General features: G+C 36.6%; 1 pseudogene; it reads right to left on the reverse strand.

Annotated features, from left to right (window-relative positions):
- Window positions 1–4,577: 4,577 nt before the first annotated feature.
- On the reverse strand, window positions 4,578–4,664 carry LOC111760253 (small nucleolar RNA U13; annotated as a pseudogene).
- Between the last annotated feature and the right edge of the window lie 15,772 nt (window positions 4,665–20,436).

A 20,436-nucleotide genomic window follows, 5' to 3' on the forward strand; every position in this document is an offset into this window, starting at 1 on the left:
TTTATGATTTAAAAGTGATATTGTCAAGGCCCCCTCTCAATTAGAGATGGAGTGGGTATCACCATCCCAGAATCTTCAGGATTGGGGAATAAAATATGGACTAGAGTGGACTTACTGGTACTCTACCATAGACTTATTGTGATTCTAGCAATGGAAGAAATTATATCTTTGATGTAGAAACAGTGGCCACTGGAGGTGCTGAAGGCAGGGAGAGGGAAAAAGAGGTGTAATATGGGGGCATTTTCAGGACTTGGAATTGTCCTGAATGACACTGTAATAACAGATAGAGGCCATGATATATCTTGCCATAACCTACAGAATGGAGCGGGAAAGAGTGTAAACTACAATGTCAACTATAATGCATGCTTAGTGGCAAAGCTCCAAATGTGTTCATCAATTGCAATGAATGTAGCACACTAATGAAGGAAGTTGTTAATGTGGGGAAGGGAGGGAGGTGTGGGGAGTGGGGCATATGGGAATCCCTTATTTTTTGTGTGTAACATTTTGTGTAATCTAAGTATCTTTCAACAATAAATAAATAAATTAAAAAAAAAAAAAAAGGTCAGAGCACCTCTTCCACTGGGCTGGAGAAATAACCCAAAAATTGACTACAGAGACTCCGCCGTAGGCTTCAGATGCCCACCCAGTGTTACTTGCCCCAACATGAACAGGCAGTCCAGCTGGAGGTTTGTGACTATACGGTGCTGAAGGCTCAGAAGGCAAACCCAGAGGATTAATGGGCATTATTATCATACAATAAAAGGGCTTGTGAAACCCTCAAAAAATAAATACAGAAAAGCACTATTGTGAGGTGCAAACTCGTTTTGCTTATGTTCCAGGAGCACCTTGATGGGCAGGCTACCAGGAAGTCCTGCTGTAGCTTTTTCTTCAAGTACAACTTTTACCTCAAAAGGGCCAGCTATGTTCATATTTCTCTATCAAGGGTTTCTATCAACTGATATTACTTTTTAACTTTTGTTCAATTTAGTATTCTTGAATGTATTAAAATTGAAACACGCACACAGATTAGGTGCCAAAGTAAGATGCGAATTTTAGAAGGCAATCTTTCATAAATAGGAAAACGAACTCAAACAGTAAATAAATTACATCTAAGAAAGCTGATTTTAAAAATGTCAGGAAAAGACAGTAAAATTCATGTAATTTTATTTATATACTTCTCTACATAAATTATTTCCATTTCCATATGCAAGAAAAGGGAATTTTAAAGAATTAAACTGGTTATAGAAAAACTAATTTGACCAAATGCTTAACATATACATACAATATCTGTATATTTTTAAAACAAAAACAATTAGCCTTTCTATCATTCTTTATATCTAAATTGTGCAGTGTTCCCAAATATGTGCATTATTTGTTTGAAGGAATGGTTTTAATTTTTATTTTAGTGCCCTATAGAGAAAACCCATCTCTAATAATGACAAGAGAGCAAGAGAACTTAATTTTCTTAACTAAAAACAAATTTCCTCACACACAAAGAAGTCCATACAGCCATCTTTCTGTCTATAGCTCCATCTCTTTTCAAGAAGGGTAAGGACGTTGTGATAGTTTGAGGATTTTTGTGGATCCCAGGGAAGATCATGTTCTTCAAGCGAATTCATTCTTGTGGGTGTCGAGGGGCTTTGATTGGATTCCTCTGGAAGGCGTGACCCAGGGTGGGTCTTGATCCCCTTGCTGGAGTCCTTTATAAATAGAGGACTGAGAGTAGCAGACACGCAGGAAAAATCTGCAGAGATGGAGAGAAGAACCCATGATCTCAGAGAGGAACCCAGAAGACAGGAAGCCACAGATGGAAGAGCCAGAAGCTGAAGCAACAACCCTGAGAGCAGTAGCAGATGACCCCCTGTGCCTTGGCATGTGAGAGGGGACTCCAGGATGCTGGAGGCCAGTTCCTGATGGTGCCTTGATTTGGACACTTTCACAATCGCAGAACTATAAGCTTTTAACCCAATAAATTCCCATTATAAAATGCAACATGTTTCTGGTGTATTGCTCCCACCAGCCTTTAGCAAACTAAAACAGTTGTCTAGAGAAAATCTACATTGGTAATTGAAAAGAGTAAAGATGTGTAAACCTAAATAGTTACACATTTAAAGTTGAAAATAATGTTGCTTCAGCAAAGTGGGGTTCTCAGTTTATGTAGTTGTGAAATTCACCTTATTTACAACAAAATGACTTCTTGGTAATTATTCACTTTCACCAAATTTACCTTCAGAGTTGCTTAATTTCCCCACAATTAAAATAACCTTTAGAAGAAGTATTGAGATAATGTGGTTATTTTTGGGCAGTAATTATTTTTCCTTTATATTAGGTTTGACGCTAATGATTCCTATGTTAAAAATTAGATTTACTTTAATAATTATGAATTCCATTTTAAAGTTTAGTATAATTTAATAATTGAGGGTCAAACTATTTGCTTTCTTTTTTTTTTAAGATTTATTTTTATTTATTTCTCTCACATTCCCCCTGCCCCCCGCCAGTTGTCTATTCTCTATGTCTATTTGCTGCATGTTCTTCTTTGTCCGCTTCTGTTGTTGTCCGTGGCATGGGAGTCTGTATTTCTTTTTGTTGCGTCATCTTGTTGTGTCAGCTCTCCAAGGGTGCGACACCATTCCCGGGCAGGTTGCTCTTTCCTTTGTGCTGGGTGGATCTCCTTACAGGGCCCACTCCTTGCACGTGGGGCTCCCCTACGCATGGGACGCCCTTGCATGGCACAGCACTCCTTGCGCGCATCAGCACTGCACATGGGCCAGCTCCACACTGGTCAAGGAGGCCCGGGGTTTGAACCACAGACCTCCTTTGTGGTAGACGGATGCCCTAACCACTGGGCCAAGTCCGCTTCCCTATTTGCTTTCTTGCGCATATTTTTATTTGGAATATTTTGTTTATTTTTTGTGTAAATGAGATATTGAAGTCATCTTTATGGTGCATTTTTTTAAGTGTTTTCAGTGCATGGATAGTACCAAAATTATAATAAAACTAGAATTTGCAGAAATTGCTTCCTTTAAAAGTAGAGTGAAGCAATGTACTTATTCAGGTTATTTGCTTATAGTACTTTGGGCTAAGAAGCAATATCTTTGCTGCTTTTATTAAAATATGGTATAAACAGTAGATAAATGTATGCCATTCCCTTAAGCCATAAATTTGTATAAATATGCATTCTATCATTAGAGTTCAGTCACAAACCTGCGTGAGTTAATATATATGAATAATGCTAAATATGCAAATTGTTTCTCTTCTTGCATATTTGTATTGGTAGAACCTGTTGTCTATTTTAAATAGTTTTTAAAAAATAAATCATATGGAAATATCAGGACTTTTCATGAATTTTAAATTCTTTTAATTTATAAAAATTATACTGATAAAAATCCAGCTTTCAAAGATTCATAATAAATCTAGTTGTAGACTATACATACTTCAAAATCTAAATTTATGTATCTATTTAGAAACACATCTACATATCTATATACTACATTTAATGATTTTACCTAAATCTATATGACATATTTATGAAACATGTATATAATCCTAAACATCAAGATACAATTGAGGGAACTGGATCTGGCCCAATGGATAGGGCACCCACTTACCACATGGGAGGTCCAAGGTTCAAACCCAGGGCCTCCTGACCCATGTGATGAGCTGGTCCAAGCACAGTGCTGATGTGTGCAAGGAGTGCCGTGCCATGCAGGGGTGTATCCCGTGGAGGGGTGCCCCATGTGCAAGGCGTGCACCCTGTAAGAAGAGCTGCCCAGTGTGAAAAAAATGCAGCCCGCACATACAGAGAGCTGACGCAGCAAGATGATGCAACAAATTGAGACACAGATTCTGGTGCCACTAACACAAGCAGACACAGAAGAACCCACAGCGAATGGATACAGAGAGAAGACTTGGGGGCGGGGCAGAAATTTTAAAAAATCTTAAAAAAAGTAGTTACAATTGAAAAATTTAACCCAGTCTCTAAATAGTCCTACATAGGCCATACATACAAACTTTTGTTAACCCAGAGTTTTAAATGATTTTTGGTTTGTTTTCTATAACATTCTGATATATTTGAGACATAGGTTTACTGATATTTGATCCTTATCTATTTAGAAATCACAAAATTCTTATTATACTAACCCTTCAATTAGGGAAAGAGAAGGGCCAGTTAGATATCCTTGGAAGTTCCCTTCTAATTTTTGCTTGTCTTTTTAAGATTCTCATAATCTCATTTTAGTTCCAGTAGCAGGTGGTCATGTGTAGTTAGAAAGCCCATCTTTGTAACTGATTTTTATCACTACTGTAGAAAAAAATGGTTGACAATCATTGTTTTAAACCAACATCTTAAAATAGTAAAGGTGTAAAAAAAAAAAGATACTTCAATACCAAATACAATGTAAAGTAGCAGTCAGAAAAAGAAAGAAATTATAACTCTCCAGAGATAGAGTGGTTTAGGGGTATGAGCCTTTTATTTGGGATCAGAACATCTGAGGTCAATTCTAACCACCAGCCAGATTATAACTTTCCCATTAAACAAAAAATGGCTCAAAATCTATTTAACCCATATCCTTTTCTTTTTTCATGTCATAATAAAATTGGAGGGAGGTGCACCTCACACAAGTGCGTGAACTCCCATTCATCATGCTTATGAACCATAAAAGGGTCAAACCTGCATCCTTGATGTGGCAGGGCATGTGAAAATCCAGTACTATTCCAATACTTCAATACGCACTCCTTTATCTGATTCTTTTTCTCTCTTCATGAAAGTTGAATGGCAGCATTTGTGGGAAGAAGTCAAAGAAAAATTAAGTACATCATAATACCTTTATTGTTGTCTCTGTCCTGACGTAAGAACATGAAATATTTAACACATCTTCAAGGGAGAAAAAGAAAAGGTTTTACAAAAATCACAGGACATATTATATATCCAGTGGATCAAAAATAAATATGTTTTCCCAGTTTCTTGGCATGTATACATACACATATACAAACATGGGTAGTGTCTTCGTTTGCTAAAGGCTGCCAATTCAAAATCCCACAAGTGTGTTGGCTTTTCTAATGGGAATTTATTAGGTTGAAATCTTATAGCTCTGAGAATGTGAACATGTCCAAACCACAGCATTATCAGAGACACTGTCTCACCAAAGATCAGCTGTGGGTGGTCCTGGCCCATCCCACCCCTCTCCCCAAGGCCTCGACTCTTTTTCTTTTCTTCTTTATTTTCTTTTAAATGTTACATTGAAAAAATGAGGTCCCCATATAACCCCCATCCCACCCACCCCATCCTTCCCACATCGACAACCTCTTCCATCATCACGGCACACCCACTGCACCTGGCGAATACATTCTGGAGCACCACTGCACCGCATGGACAGTGGTCTACATTGTAGTCCACACTCTCCCCCAGGCCACCCAGTGGGCCACGGCAGGACACATAACGTCCAGCATCTGTCTCTGAAGCACCACCCAGTGGTATTTCAAAAAACTAGCTATAGATTTGCCATATGACCCAGCAATTCCACTGCTGGGTGTGTACCCATAGAACTGAAAACAAGGACATAAACCGATACAAGCACACCAATGTTCATAGCTGCCTCAACTCTTTGTGCCTCTTGGGGGCCTCTTTTCTGGGCCTCTGTGCTCTGTTGATTCCAGCTTCTAGATCTCCAGGACCTCTCCTCCTGTTTCTGAGGCTTTTTATTCCTGTGTGTGGATTTTCAGTCCTCCATTTATAAAGGACTCTAGGAAGGAGTTTCAGGATCCTGACTGAGGTTGGTCACATCTTCAGTTATAATCCTACTTACCAAAAGATCCCACTGACAATGAGTCCACATCCACATGAATGGATTAACTTGAAGAGCATATTTTTCTTAAAGTTAAATGAAAGACTCAAACCAGCACAGATAGAGAGATAGACAGATAGATAGATAGATAGATAGATAGATAGATAGATAGATAGATAGATAGAGATATTTTTATATTTGGTATTTGGTCTTTATATTGACAGTTTTATTACTAATGTATTATATATATATACACATATATATAATATATATATACATATATAATAGGCTTTAACAAATATTTAGGGACTATCTAATATATCTCAGACTGGGTAGCAGGTTTTGGGTATAGGGTTGATCACAGAGACTAGTTCCCTGCCCCATAGTCTTAATTCTACTGCAGGAGACTGAAAAGAAGGAAATAGACATGAAAACCATGCATGCCTAGGGAAATGATTGGAGCTGAATGGTGGTTGGTTGCTGCCCTTGGAAAAAAACTCAAGGAAGAGAATTTGGGCAGGGTCACAAGAACCCTACAGCAAGAATCATATGTGTTGGGTTGAAAACTCTGGAGGAAGCCACGGTAAGAAATTTGGATTCTAAGTAAATCCTTCCTAGAGGCCCATGTTTACATCTGACCTCACTGCTTGGACTAATGTTAAATATAAACCTTTATCTTTACCTATTTGTTAACTACCAGGGTGGCAACGGGCCAGCTACTGATTATGAAGCATTATCTAGAATGAGAAGTAGTAAGAATATATCTGTTTAATGATGGTTATGGATCCTCCCAAACAAGGCCCGCTGAGCCAGCTAGTTTTGAACATGTTTTACATTCTCTGGTGGCTTTGCTTCTTACCACTTCCCTCTAATGCTAAGGTTAATTGCCGTGGTCACAATCATGAATCTACTGTTCTTCTCTCCTTTATCCCTTATGTCCATTCCTATCACCTCTTACTTGATAAATATTTTCATAATATATACCACTGCCAATGTATGCAGCCAACAGGAGATTGCAGGTTCTTCCTTAGCAAGTTAACTTGTACTTATCTCTTCAAACTTTACTTGTCTTTACTGAGAGACTCAGGATAAGTTTTCCAGAATGGAACTTAAAACATCTCAACAAAATTCTATTTACGTTCAGAGGCTTTCCAGGCAGATTTTTCAAACATGGATACAAATGTTCAAGTTCTTATACATAGAGTCAATTTCTAGCCTTTTCAACCTTTGTAGCAATTAGACCATCCCTAACTGGATTTTTAATAATAAAGATCTGAATCAAACATTAATTTCCAAAGTCATCTTCATATTTTCTCTACAGATAACTCAAAGCCCACAGGAAGAGGCTTATTAGGAAAATTAATGTCTATCCTTTCCATGCCATAATTGCTAAGAGTATGTGAAATTTAAACATCCACACATGGGGAAAAAAGCCATCTCTGTCCCCCTACAAGTAGAGAGATTGGGTTAAGTTTCCAGAGGAAGACACTGTCTCTTCTATATAGATTGCTCATGGACACCTTCACAATAGATATGGCTCATAAGTAGAACCTGAACGGATATATGGCATTTACACATGTGGAGGTGGATTTTCAAACACAGCCATTTGGAAGAAAAAAACAAATGCATCAGTAGAGGTTGCAACATTTCAAACTACTCGTAGTATTGATGATGTTAATGGTGGAAAGAGTCTAGATCCAAGACGCAAAGACAGTCTAAGATATTTTAGAAAACGGTTAAGTTTTTGAGGCTTTTGAGCATATGATCTGTGCCGATCTTTAAAATACCAGTATAACACTGTTGTGTAGGATGTGATGGTTTCAAGGAGGGGGAAGATTAGAAGCAAGCAAACCAGTTACGGGAACATTTTAGTTATTTTGACAGTCTAAAGTAGGACAGCGACTACAGTGTGTCTGAAGAGGAACACTATGCAAAAGGTTTTGCTTTTGAAGGATACTCATGCTAATTAGCAGTCTAGATGTTGGCAGAAGTGGAATGGGAGAAAAAAGAAGAGCTCCCTGAGATTTCAAGCTTCTGTAGGTGAAATCCCACTGGCAGACTGAGCAGTACTCAAGCAAAGGAGACTATCTGGATAAAGATAAGAAGCTAAATGTGGGGTATATTCGTTTTGAGGAGCCAATAGAACATCTCAGCTTTGATGCCGTTTTGGCTGCTGAAAATATATGGCAGATACTTATGAGAGGGAAGAGCTTAAGACTAAAAAAACCCCAAAAAACAAAAAACATTCTGGGGGTAAAAATAGGAAATAGTTTTCATGCAGAAGTTTTAGAACAACAGAGCAGTTGCTGAAGTTCAGAAGTTTAAGAAATAATTTTATTTAGGAACCAGAAGAGAGAAAGACCCTGTGAAAGAGTGAAAGATGTTATTACAGTAAGGGTGAAAAAGTAAGATGGGGATCAGAAAGAGCAGTGTCTGTGAGTAAAAAGGGAGAAAAGGTTTTCAGGACTGGAGGCAGAGGTGTTCAAAGCTTTAAAGATATCAAGGTGAACTGAGAGAAGGAATAGGGAATGCTTTGAGTTTGCTGATTAGGAGAACAGCAAGCGCCCGGTCTGTAGTTCCAATATATTGGGAAGCATGGAGACAAGCTTGGAAAAGAAAAGTGTTAGCACTTGAGAAAGACTGACAACATACTATGCTTCCCTGCTGTTTGCCATTTTGCAGCCTTATTAGTTTATGTTTTTTTAAGAGAAAATTCTCCATTTATTGAATTATGCTTTATTGTAAATACTTATCATTCACTGGCTGTTTTGCAAAGATGGATATTCTACAAAACAGAGGAAGAAAAAGAAAAATTTTAACAAAATCTCTTCTGTCCTTGCATGCTGTACTATTCACATAATCTTTATCTTGAAGCAAATCATCCCTAATAAGCCTCATTCTATATCATCACCAGATTATTTCCAGGTGGCTTTCTTCTGATTAGAATGAATTTAGGGAAAAAAAAGCTTACTATCAGATATTTGAACTGTAAATTCTGGACTGTGTAGTAGTTTCTGGTGGCAGATTCTTGGGGACAACATAGAAACAAGCACATCTGCAGGAATTAAAAAGGATGCTTTTGCTTCTTCAGATTGGGGGGAAAAACCTTTAACTTTCAAATAAAATGAGTGATATTGGGAGTTGAGAAAAACGATGTCAGTAAAGTAACAACTAGTTTTGCTACTGCACTGTGTTTCTGTAAATGGAGGAAAAATATGGATGCTCTGTTAAGGCACTGCATTTAGAAGCAACATTTTTAGTAACACTTGTCAGAACAGGGTTATGTTTAATCTCTTATTTCCAGAGATTTTAATTTGTTTACTTCTTTATTTCTTTGCTATCTCTGTGGTTGACTACACAATTTCTCATGATATGACCCCCTTTCTTATCTCTTGCACCTTTCTTCTCTTGCAATTTACCACCTTTCTAATCCCATCTTCCATTTGTTTGGAAAGCTCCCTCTGGCCCAGTCTGACATACATCTATTAATCCTTCAAAACTCAGACCCAATATTATTGTTAGCATTAGGTTTTTCTTCTGAACCTGGTTCAGAGGGACCAATCATTCATCCAAGCTGACTTTCTTTTGTGCTTATGTTTAATGTTGAGAGGTACTTTTCTACGTCTTTCTTCTCAAAGACACTGTAAGCTTCTTGTGAAAAATGTTCATGGTTTGTCATTTGTTTATTTCCAATCCTAATGTGGTATCCAAACAGAGTAGGAATTAAAATAGTTAATATTTAATTTTTTTATGATTTGAATTGAATCAAAAATTTGGCTCCAAATTAAGATGATATCCTATCATCTCTTTCTGTGTGCAAAACTCTCAATTACTTATTAATCTGTAATGTCCCAATTTATATATATATATATATATGTATACACACACACACACATTGGAGCTTCATTCTGGTACTGAACATCGTGCTTATTTATTGTCAGTGTACCAGAACAGCATCTAACAAATTGAAGTTTTTGAATGCCTCTCTCATTTTAAAAGACATCATAGGAAGAAGTTAATCTGTCTCAGTGGATCAACTCTTTATGTATCTAATGATCTTGAAGTCAGAAAGTTCCTTTTTTATACTTGAATAAATGCCTTTCTATTGCAATGTGTATAGGTGATGAAAGCATTTTTAAAGCAATCAATAACATATATTGAGTACCTACTTTACACAAAGATTTATTCAAACTGAACTGAGCTAAAAAAAACTTTCTTGGCTAGCAGTCTACTTAAAATGGAAAAAATAAATGTGAAAATAATTTGTCATCATATTTTTGAAGAATTACAACATAAAAATAAGCATCTTCATAACAAATTACATTTCTCAGGAAAATGCAGTGCACTGTATCATGTGGATGTGGAAGGAAGGAGTGAAAGGCTGATGGGGACGAACCATGATCTGGAGCCTTTCTTTCAGTGGCTAGATTCAAGATTATCTGCTTAAAGGAAGGAGAAAGGAAGAAGGAGGGAGAGAGTTATTCTCAACGAGTTTCTGGTTGAATATATGTCTATAAATCTGACCTAGAATAATTCATGAAGCCATGAGTTCCAAAAATTAGGATAACAATCTGAGATTTTTATAGACAAGTACATGTAACAACTCTCATACTAATTCCTCTTCCTACTTACCCAACTTTGCAACTCTTATTGTTATATATTACTGGTTATTGCATGCTTCCCATGTGCCAGAAGATGTATTAGCACTTTAAGTACATAATCATATTTAATATTCACAGCAGTACTCTAATTGGGCTCTGATCCCCATATTCCAGATGGGTAATTTGAGTCTTAGGTAAATATTTTGCCTAGAAGCTCAGAGCTAGTGAATGGTAGAAGCAAGATTCAGATGCAAGCAGGCTGACTCCTGAACCCACAGACTTAAACAAGTTTATATTTTAATTTCAGACTAGTTATTCATTAATTCCATGATTTATTAGAAGGTTTTGACTAAATTCCTATCAACAGAAGATACTATTGGGGAAAAAAAAAAGAATCTTTTCTGTAAGTAGCTCAAAGGTATTAGTTATTTAATTAAGACATAACATCTACCAATGCTGGCTGCTAAAACAAGGACCAACCATCAAAACTGACAGAGGATTTGGGGGAGGAAGACACATAAAGGCAACAAAGAAGCATGAAATTCTGTGATTATCAAGGATTTGAACCAACATAATATTCAGATAGCACGTTTTGTCAATGTAAGCCTTGGTTGTTATGTTTTTTTCAGCCTTGTTCCAAACAAAACTTTTTATGTAAATAGTGCATCACAGCTTTCCAAGTTCTTTCAGGTTTATTAATTTATTGAATCCTCTCATTCACTTATTAAACTTGCCTCATGTACTCCATTTTACAGAAGAGGAAACTGAAGTTTTGAGAGTTTAGGTGGCAGAGTTACTAAAAAACTAAGCTAGAACTTGTTCTCAGTTCTTCCAGCACTAACTTTACTGTTCTTTCAACTAAACCACAGCTTCTTAAACTTCTCCTCTGAAGTGCTCCTTAAAGCAGCGGACAGTGTATGTGCATATCCCTGGAAAGTCTGGGCAGAGAGCCTGAAGCAGCCCCGAAAACACAAAGTTCCTTTGAAATCTTCTGTTTTATATAAAACATGAAAATGAATGATTCCGCTGTTTTTATATGCACATACAAGCCCAAAATCTTTTAAAACTGCACACATTCAAAACTTTTTCACCTTCTGTTAAATTTGATTCTCAAGGAAGTGGCCATATTTCTCCTCTGACATCTAATACCTTCTAACTGGCCATCAGGTATCTGTATATTGGGATGAAAATTATGTTATGCTAGAAAAAAATAATTATTTACTCTTTAGGTAAATTATGCAGGTTGCTGCAATAATAAATGTTATAAATGTATTTTATTAGGGAAGTCTTTGGAGTTTTGATTCTCTCATTTCCCATTTATTTGAAAGATTAGGGCTAATGTTGGGATTGGTGCTGGGGTACACTGGAAGTCTATTTTATTAAAAAAAATAAAGGAGATCAAGTTATTTACCCCGAAATCTGGATCATGAATGGATCTTATTGGGTGCAGATTGAGTACATTGTCCAATTATAGGGTAAATGTAGTGACAAATCTGAGTCACTGAAAAGTCAAATAATAATTTATGTTATAACGTCTCAGTTATATGTGCTACACGTATTTCCCTACTTTTTAATGTTGCCCACCTTTGCATGCTTTCATAAGGAAAGTGTAGATTTCTTTTTTCACTCTTTCTAATGTAGGAGTACTTCATTTAAAAACTGGATTGATTGATTGATTGACTTGTTTTTCCATCCCAGGTAGAGTGTTGGGTTAATCATATGCCTAACTTCATGGTGCATCATTGCCACTGACTCATTCAAGGTGCTCCCCTTGGCTGGTTGATCGGCTTTATCCCCTTCTCCAGGCTAACTCCCTACACACTCATTCTGCAACTATTCTCCTGTATTTGATATACATCTTTCTATCTTTCCTCATGTTTACTTGACAACTATTTTAATTTGAATACATTGTAGAGGTAGCACATATCTTAATTTATTACATTTTTGACTCAGCAGTGTTAAGATCAAGCTATTTTGCTTTGTGTATGTGCAACCATTGTTTCAAATAGCTGTCCAGAATTCTAGAATATGAATCCCTAAGAGTTTACCTATGTATTCTTCCAGTGATGAGCAACAAATTCGCCTCTAACTCGTCAACACAACATCAATACACAACCTAGCGAGAGTACATTCTCTGGATCTACATAGGATGGTGTGTGTGTGCACATGTGTGTGTGTTATTCCAGAGGGGAATTTCTATGTCAAATTACTGTTAGACTGCTCTGCTCATTAGACTGGTTGGAGCACACTTCCATCAGACAAACATAACAACTCCTTAATTATATGCATCCCTGCCCCATATATTACTTTCTAAATTTTGACAGTCTTAATCAGTATAAAGTGAGATCTCATTGTTGTTTTAATTTATATTATCTTGATCGCTATTGAATTTTAATATCACAAATGTAGTTTTTTGGTTTCTTAGTTACCCTTCTTAAACTGAATTTTAAAAAAAATTTTTATTATTTTAATGATCACACAAAACATTACCTTAAAAAATATAAGAGGTTCCCAAATACACCACTCCCAACACCCCCCACTCCTCCCACACTGACAATTTCTTTCATTAGTGTGGTACATTCATTGCATTTGACGAGTACATTTTGGAGAATTGCTACATAGCATGGATTACACTTTATGTTTACGCTCTTTCCCAGTCCAGTCCATTCAGTGGGTTATGGCAGGATATGTAATGTCCTGCATCTTTCCTTGCAATGTCATTCAGGACAACTCTAAGTTCCAAAAAATCCCCAATATCAAACTTCTTCTTCCCTCTCCTGCCTTCAGCAACTCCCGTGGCCACTGTCTCCACATCAGTGATGTAATTTCTTCCTTTGCTCGAGTCACAATAATTCCATAGTAGAATACCAGGAAGTCCACCCTAATCCATATTTTATTCCTCCATTCTGAGGACCCTGGGATGGTGATGTCCACTCCACCTCTAAATTGAGAGGAAGCTTAGATCCAACATGGCTGTTGGATGAAATTTTCCTGCTTGCAGCTGACTCTCTCGGTTCCCTGGTGTGGTGGTTGACCATCTTCACCTCCCTGTTAGCTTATCTGGGTAAGTCCAATGAACTGGAAAGTAGGTGTTGCAACTCTGCTGAGGCTCAGGGCCCAGCTGGTACTTAGAAAGTCCAGAGAATCAAGTCTCTTGAACAACCACCCCCTGCACCAGTCACAGTTTCTGTAAAAGTGACAGAAGAGGCATGCACTGAGAGGATACATCTGAGTCCAACTCCATCACACTCAGGAGCACAAATTCCAAAGTAGAGCCTACTGTCAAAGCACTGAACTCCAGAACCATCTGTTATGACCATAGGACCTGGGTGTCTCTGTTGCCCTCAGAGCACCACTACCTGGGGTTGTATCAACTTTAGCTGTCCCTGAGATCCTCCTGGGATGTGCATAAGTGCTTCCCCTCTGATGACCTCCCAATTCATTTTGAAGTCTTTCAGCCATATAAACTCATTTGTCTTTACCAGTCCCCCCTTTTATTCAAGTTCTTGTTCTAGTTGCATCACCAGCTGGTGCTTGCTTCTGATCCCTTAGTGCCCAGGAGGCTCATCCCTGGGAGTCATGTCCCACACTGGGTGGGGGATGGGGGTGGGGGAGGAGGGGTAATGCATTTACATGCTGAGTTTGACTTAGAGAGTGGCCACATTTAAGCAACAAGGAGGCTCTCAGAAGATAACACTTAGGCACCCTGCAGCTCTAAGCCTAGCTGAAATTTCAAGCACACAGGCTCATAAGCATAGTCATCGATATCAAGGGTCCATCATTGAACCATACTTCTTCCCTTGTCTTTGCCCTTGTGCTTGGGGGATTGGGGAATTGTTGCTGTTTCATTGGGAGTGCAACAGAGTTTTCAGAGTGAGAACTCACCACTACCTCAGTTGTTGCGTGAAACTCTAACCCCTATATCAATATCCAATGAACATATGAACATTTCTATATACCCTATATGCATGCCCTGGAGAACTCCTTTCCACCCATGCATCCACTGTCAATGACACCCACATCAGTGCTCCTCCCCTGACATAGTTGAACCTCTTCTGTGATCAAAATTTCTTCAAAAATGAAGCCTAACATGTTGCCAAATTGAATTAATAGGAAAATGAAATAGTAATAATAGTTTTAAAGATTAGAAACAGAATACATAATAATTTAGAAAAACTAAAATAAGGCAAAAAATAAATTGGGGTATTAAAAAAATGAAAACATCATAAAAATTTTTTTCGATGTTTTGCCTTCCATCACTGTAATAAGTGTTGCCCTGTATGTACAGTGGTAGGGCAATCTCTTCCATTTCTTCCTCAGTGTCTACATCCTTTTTTAAAGTGAATTTTGATAGTCTATATTCTTTTTTATTAGGGATCCCGTTCTTGATGATTTTTTAAATTCCAATATATTCATTCATTAATTCATCCATTCATTCAATAAATGCTCATTTAATGCCTACTGTATTAGTCAAAATTCTCTAAGGAAACATAACCAACAGGAGATACCTGAAAATATTACGAGATTTTAATAAGAATTTTCTCACACAACTGTGGGGATGCAAAAAATACAAATTCCATAGGGCAGGCTGCAAGCTGGGAACTCCAATGCAGGTTTTCAATGAATTCTTTCACCCAGGAGAAGCTGGATGGCTGCAGTGGAGATAAATATTCTCTCATTAACTGCTGAAATAATCACTTCTCCTTTTAAAGCCTTCAACTGATTGGAGGAAACTTCCCTCATTGTTGAGTGCAAACTCCTCAGTTGATTGTAGATGTAATCAGTCATGGATGCAATCAACTTACTGATGATTTAAGTACAGGAAATGTACTCACAGTAACAATAAGGCCAGTGCATGCTTGACCAAACAACTGGGCACCACAAGCTGATGAACCTAACTATTGCATTTACTTTGTGTGTGCCAGACTCTGATCCATGGGAAATACTTTTTGTTTGTTTCATGGAAGGTGGGAAAGGGGATCAAACTAGGACCTTTCCAGCACAGGTCAAAGGGCTGGCAGGGCTACTGCTTTGAGTAGGCAGTTCTCAATCTTTGCAGTTTGACAGAAAGAAGTGGATGCAATGGATGTTGGCTGGCATCCGTGATACTACTTGTCAAGTATGAGTTACTTGGCGTCTTTTATCCACAGTTATAGATCTAAATTACATTTTCAGGGCAGAAAAGATAGTCTCATAGTCTCACTTGATAGCTGAAGCATTGATTTTTTCTTCCTTTTGTTAAATGTTAGCTGGAAGCAATGTCCCATTTTGTGTTTGTTGTTTCCAGATTTCTTCCCTGTAGCTTTTCTATATTAAACAATTGCCTAATACAATTATGCTATGTAGAATACATGTTTGAAAGCTAAGATGCTGTAATTTTGGTTCCCAAAATTAGGTTTTCATCTTCTCCTTCTTTCTGACTCAGTTGCTCTGAAATAAGAATTACACAGTGATTGTGAAGCTGGTGGCGCATTGACCACAAATGGAAGTGGTGAATCCTAGATACATATACATATTAGTTTGGTTAAATTTGGATAAATATCTTTTGCTTCTACTTCAGAAAATTGGTCTGAAGCATTGTTTCAGTTTTGATAAAGAGAAAAAAAGATTAGTGGATACACTTAGTATGGATAGCAAAATTACTACATGTTTTGATTACTGTTCCATAGCTAAATTACAAAAACTTTGCCATTTATTCTCAGTGGAAAATTTAGACTTAAATTTTCAATTAAAGTTTGAAAGTTAGAACACCACATCTCTGCCAAAGCACATTGCTCTTTTACAAAAGGGCCTGTATTCTTTCTTCTTCTATCTTTTTCTAGGTATCAGTAGACTAAAACCTTTTTTTTTTTTTTTTTACTCTGCTTTACTGAATTTCCCATGACAATCAGTACATAACTCATTCTATGACTTCTTTTTGTGGCCTTATCTGACTTGTCTGAATTACAATAAGATCTACTACAACCAGAAAGAAAAAAAAAAAGGAAAAGAAAAAAAATCAGAAAACCTTAAGTTCCTGGGACAAAAAAAAAAAACAACAACTGAATTTTAATTCACTGGTTTCCATAAGGAGGAAATGGAATTTCAAGGCTTGTATTTCTATTTCTCTTCTGCTTCATTCACTGGCTTTTTGGCAGACAACCAGCTAAGGGTTTTCATGCTGAAAAATGGAATGCTGAGAAAGATTTATTATTATTTTGGTATTCCATGTAAAAAAAAAACAACTGATTTACTGAACTTTGAAAACAGAAATGTCAAAACTGACATAATTTAGACAGTCAACTTTCTTCATTAAGTAGCATTTTAGTTTTTAGCCAAATACAACAAACAAGAAAAAGTAAATGTGTTGCTTAAGGAATAACGTGTCATATTTCAGAATGGTAAGTGTGCAAAGTGTTTTCCCTGTAAATTACTTCTATTGATTTATCAAATACACTGAAGGATCCTAAATCCATTAAAAAGAATTGGGATGTCAGTGCTAAGTAATAGTTGGTCTAGTATGAATAATAAAAATAAATGCTGCTTAAGGGAGAAGTATGCTCTTGTGGCTTGGCTGTCACTAATAGGCTTAAGTGATAGTGCAACCATTTCACAATGCAGTTATGTAAACAGGCAAAAATAGCTTAACTCCTTTATATGTTTTCTTATTTAATATCTACAATAGACTTATTTTAACAAACCTGAAAACAATATTCCTTCTATTTCTGGGCACAAATAACTGTTTCCAGAATGTAATTAAGAAATAAACCATTACTTGAGGCAAGTAAATCTCGTTTTTTTTGGTGTTCAGCTGGTCTGTATATAAATATCATATTGTTTCATACATATAATTTACCAAATGTCAGCTTCCATCATGATAGAAAAGACCAGTGGGCAAACCCATTCCAAGTGATCATATAACTTAGATTACAATTGTTTTGAACTTTCTCATGAATGAGGAATATTTTTTAGAACAGGGGAGATCCTTCTTATAATGATTCCAAGAGTCACAGGATAAAAGGATTTTATTTGAATTCGTAGCTGAAATAGGACGTCTGCACTTAAAGTAGAAAATAAATTTTATAGTATTTTGCTTATTGTTAATAATTATTTTAATAAAAGTAAAACACTTTACCAAAAATAGAGTTATGCTTGTCAAATGAGTTATGACGTATGACTCTGAAGATGCAAGATGCTTTACAGGCCTGGTTTGTGAATTGTTTATTTTCTATTTGCCTATGTGGCATTATTAGCTCAAAATTTCTGAGAAGGCTAGAAGGCTTGCTTCCTTCTGGGGTCAGCAGCTTCTAAGAAGTTGGCAAGCTTTGGGATTCCTTGGCTTTTCCATCACATGGTGGCATCTTCTCCTTTATCTTCTGGCTTCCATTGACTTCCAGCTTCCAGGTTCTCTTCATGGCTTTTCTTTACCTGTATCCAATTGAGGCCTAGCCTCATTCATTTTGAGTACACTTTAATAACACCTTCAAATGTCCTATTTATAAATGTGTTCACATCTGCAGGACCAGAAGTTGGCACAAACCCATACCCTTTGTGTGGGACATTATTCAATCAGTCGCCTCCATCAGATAACATCTGATCTTTCTCACTCTCAGACCTGGCTGGCTCTGTCCCTGGGTCCAGACATGGCCATGCGACCCATTCTTGTCCAATCAGAGCTTCACTTGTTGCAAACTACAGTGATTGGTCCAAGAAAGATTACATGATCCAATCAGAATTTATTCCAAGATTTTTGTTAAACTTAGAGATGAGGTAGTGGATGCCAGTAGCTGCTGAGGGCCAGCTTGAAGGGAGAGACTTTCTGTGAAGTAGGCAAGTGGAGATTAAAGCAGAACTGAAAAATTAAGTGAGGGTAATTTGATTTTGACTTGTTTTACCTTCTGGAAGCAACCAGGCCTGAAAGTAATGATACCCTCTGAAATTCCAGTTACTTGCCAATATATTCCCTCTTTTAAAAAAAACAAACAAACCAACAAACAACACGCTCTCTTTTCTATACCTTGTGACAAAAAGAATTGCAAATAATATCATTTATTCACATAATAACCGTAGATAAATTTGAGAAATCCGATTATTTAATGTCTAAGTGATTTTCCCTGCTGAAAATATTTGATAATGCTGGGCAACTGAACAATTAGATTACAACCCAAATCGTTGCTTTCAAGGACTTGTGTTTTGTTTTTAAAATAAATCAGTTTTATAGAGCCATTTAAAATTGAAGTATATTTTTAGATTTTAGAATCATCATATATTTATGTGACCTTGCTATGTGAATATTAGTCAAAACTAGAACAGCTTAGGTTACCTCTGAGAAGCTTAATTTCCTTTACCTTCTAGTACAGCTAAACCATATGATAGCCATTGAAAACTGCAGAAATTATTGTACTTAGAAAACAATTTAAAGTGGTTTTTTTTCCTTTTATTTATATACCAACATTTAACACAAATTGAATTTTCCTAGGGAAGTGGAATGTGTATATATGTTTGTCTTTCCTGATTTTTTAAAATCGAACTCCTTTTTGGATTTGACTACCTTTGTTTCCATTCCTTGGAAGCTCTTCAACAAAGCCTGTTTACTCCAAGAGGATGGATTTCAGCATCCTATGTGCTTTTTTAGTAGAAATCATGCATTTTCTTATTTGAAATAAGAATCATCTGGCCAAGTATATCCCTTGGCCATTTAAATGAAATTGGTTTGCCCAAGCAACAAAGTGCTAGACGTCTAGGAAAAAAAAAACAAAAGACAGTTACAGGAAATAGCTGTCTGTCTGCCCATTTCTAACAGATGCTCACTCAAAATCAGATGCTTCACTTCAGCCTAATTTTTTTTTCTCTTCTCTTTTCTCTCTTTTTCTTTTCTGTTCTTTTTTCTCTTCCCTTTCTTTTCTTTTATCTCCTTTCTGAATTTATTTACTTTTTTCTTTTCTTTTCGTTATCACTTCCCTGCGCTTCATCTAACATCTAGGCTCTAGATTTTTGGCCATGAATTTTTTTTTTCCTTATTATCAGAGGAACATAAGCCTATGAGCTAGTGTCTAAGACCATAAATATACTGATGTTTCTATTTAGCACTTTATCTTTTTTGTTTCTATGACACACTTTGTGTGAGCTCTAACCTTGTGGGATACCCAGAATTTGAGGTGGTAATCCGTTGGTCCCTATAGTGGGAATGAGACGTCCCTGATCTCCCTTGTAGTGACAATAATTAAAGCTGGGTTTATGTTGGAAGAATGTTCCATTATTATCAATTGTGTCCAAGCAGACTACTTTGCTGCAAGAGGTACCAGACAAGATAGAAAGAGTCCTCCTCTAGAGATATATTTCTTTGCTTGGCAACCAGAAGGAGATGCTTGTCAATCTATTTCTACTTTTTCTCAGAGTTTAAACTATTGCACAGATACAAAGGGATGAATATTTACTAGATTTCTCCCTGTGGATGTGAAAATAAAAAGCTATCATTTTAACACCATGAGTGTGAGTGCATCACAAGGAGTTAAGAGTAGAAATCAAGAATATTATTGTTGATTATTACTTAGAAAAATAATCTGGACATTAGTGCATATACAATAAAAAAATAAATACCTTTCTTCTCAAAACCATGGGTAAAAGCTCAATAGACTGCAACCACAGTGACACAGTGGCCATCTTTAAACATTCTACGAAGACAACCTCTTCTCATTTCTTATTTAGCTGTATACTGGCACTTTCAGAATCTGAGCTTCATACAAAATATTTCATTTCTGCTTCTTGCCTTACTGAAATGATCTTCTCATAAATAATGATTTATACACATATGTATTTTGACTTATATTTTTCAGCTTTCTGAGAGTGGTTACCATCTGAATGATTTATTAAGAGTTTAAATCTCTCTATATTAAGTAGATAATTTCCTCATAAATATTAAGTTGTTTAGATATTCCTTTTCCCTGTCAAAAGTGCTTATGATGTTTTATAAAAGCACAGGAATCTTTTATCCAGTTTCTATTTGCATATTTTAAAATGTAACATTTATTGAAAAATTGTCCATTACAAACTTCCCTGATCAAATTGCTCAG

Source organism: Dasypus novemcinctus, chromosome 1 (genome assembly GCF_030445035.2).
Source record: "Dasypus novemcinctus isolate mDasNov1 chromosome 1, mDasNov1.1.hap2, whole genome shotgun sequence".
In the NCBI taxonomy this organism is placed as follows: domain Eukaryota; kingdom Metazoa; phylum Chordata; class Mammalia; order Cingulata; family Dasypodidae; genus Dasypus; species Dasypus novemcinctus.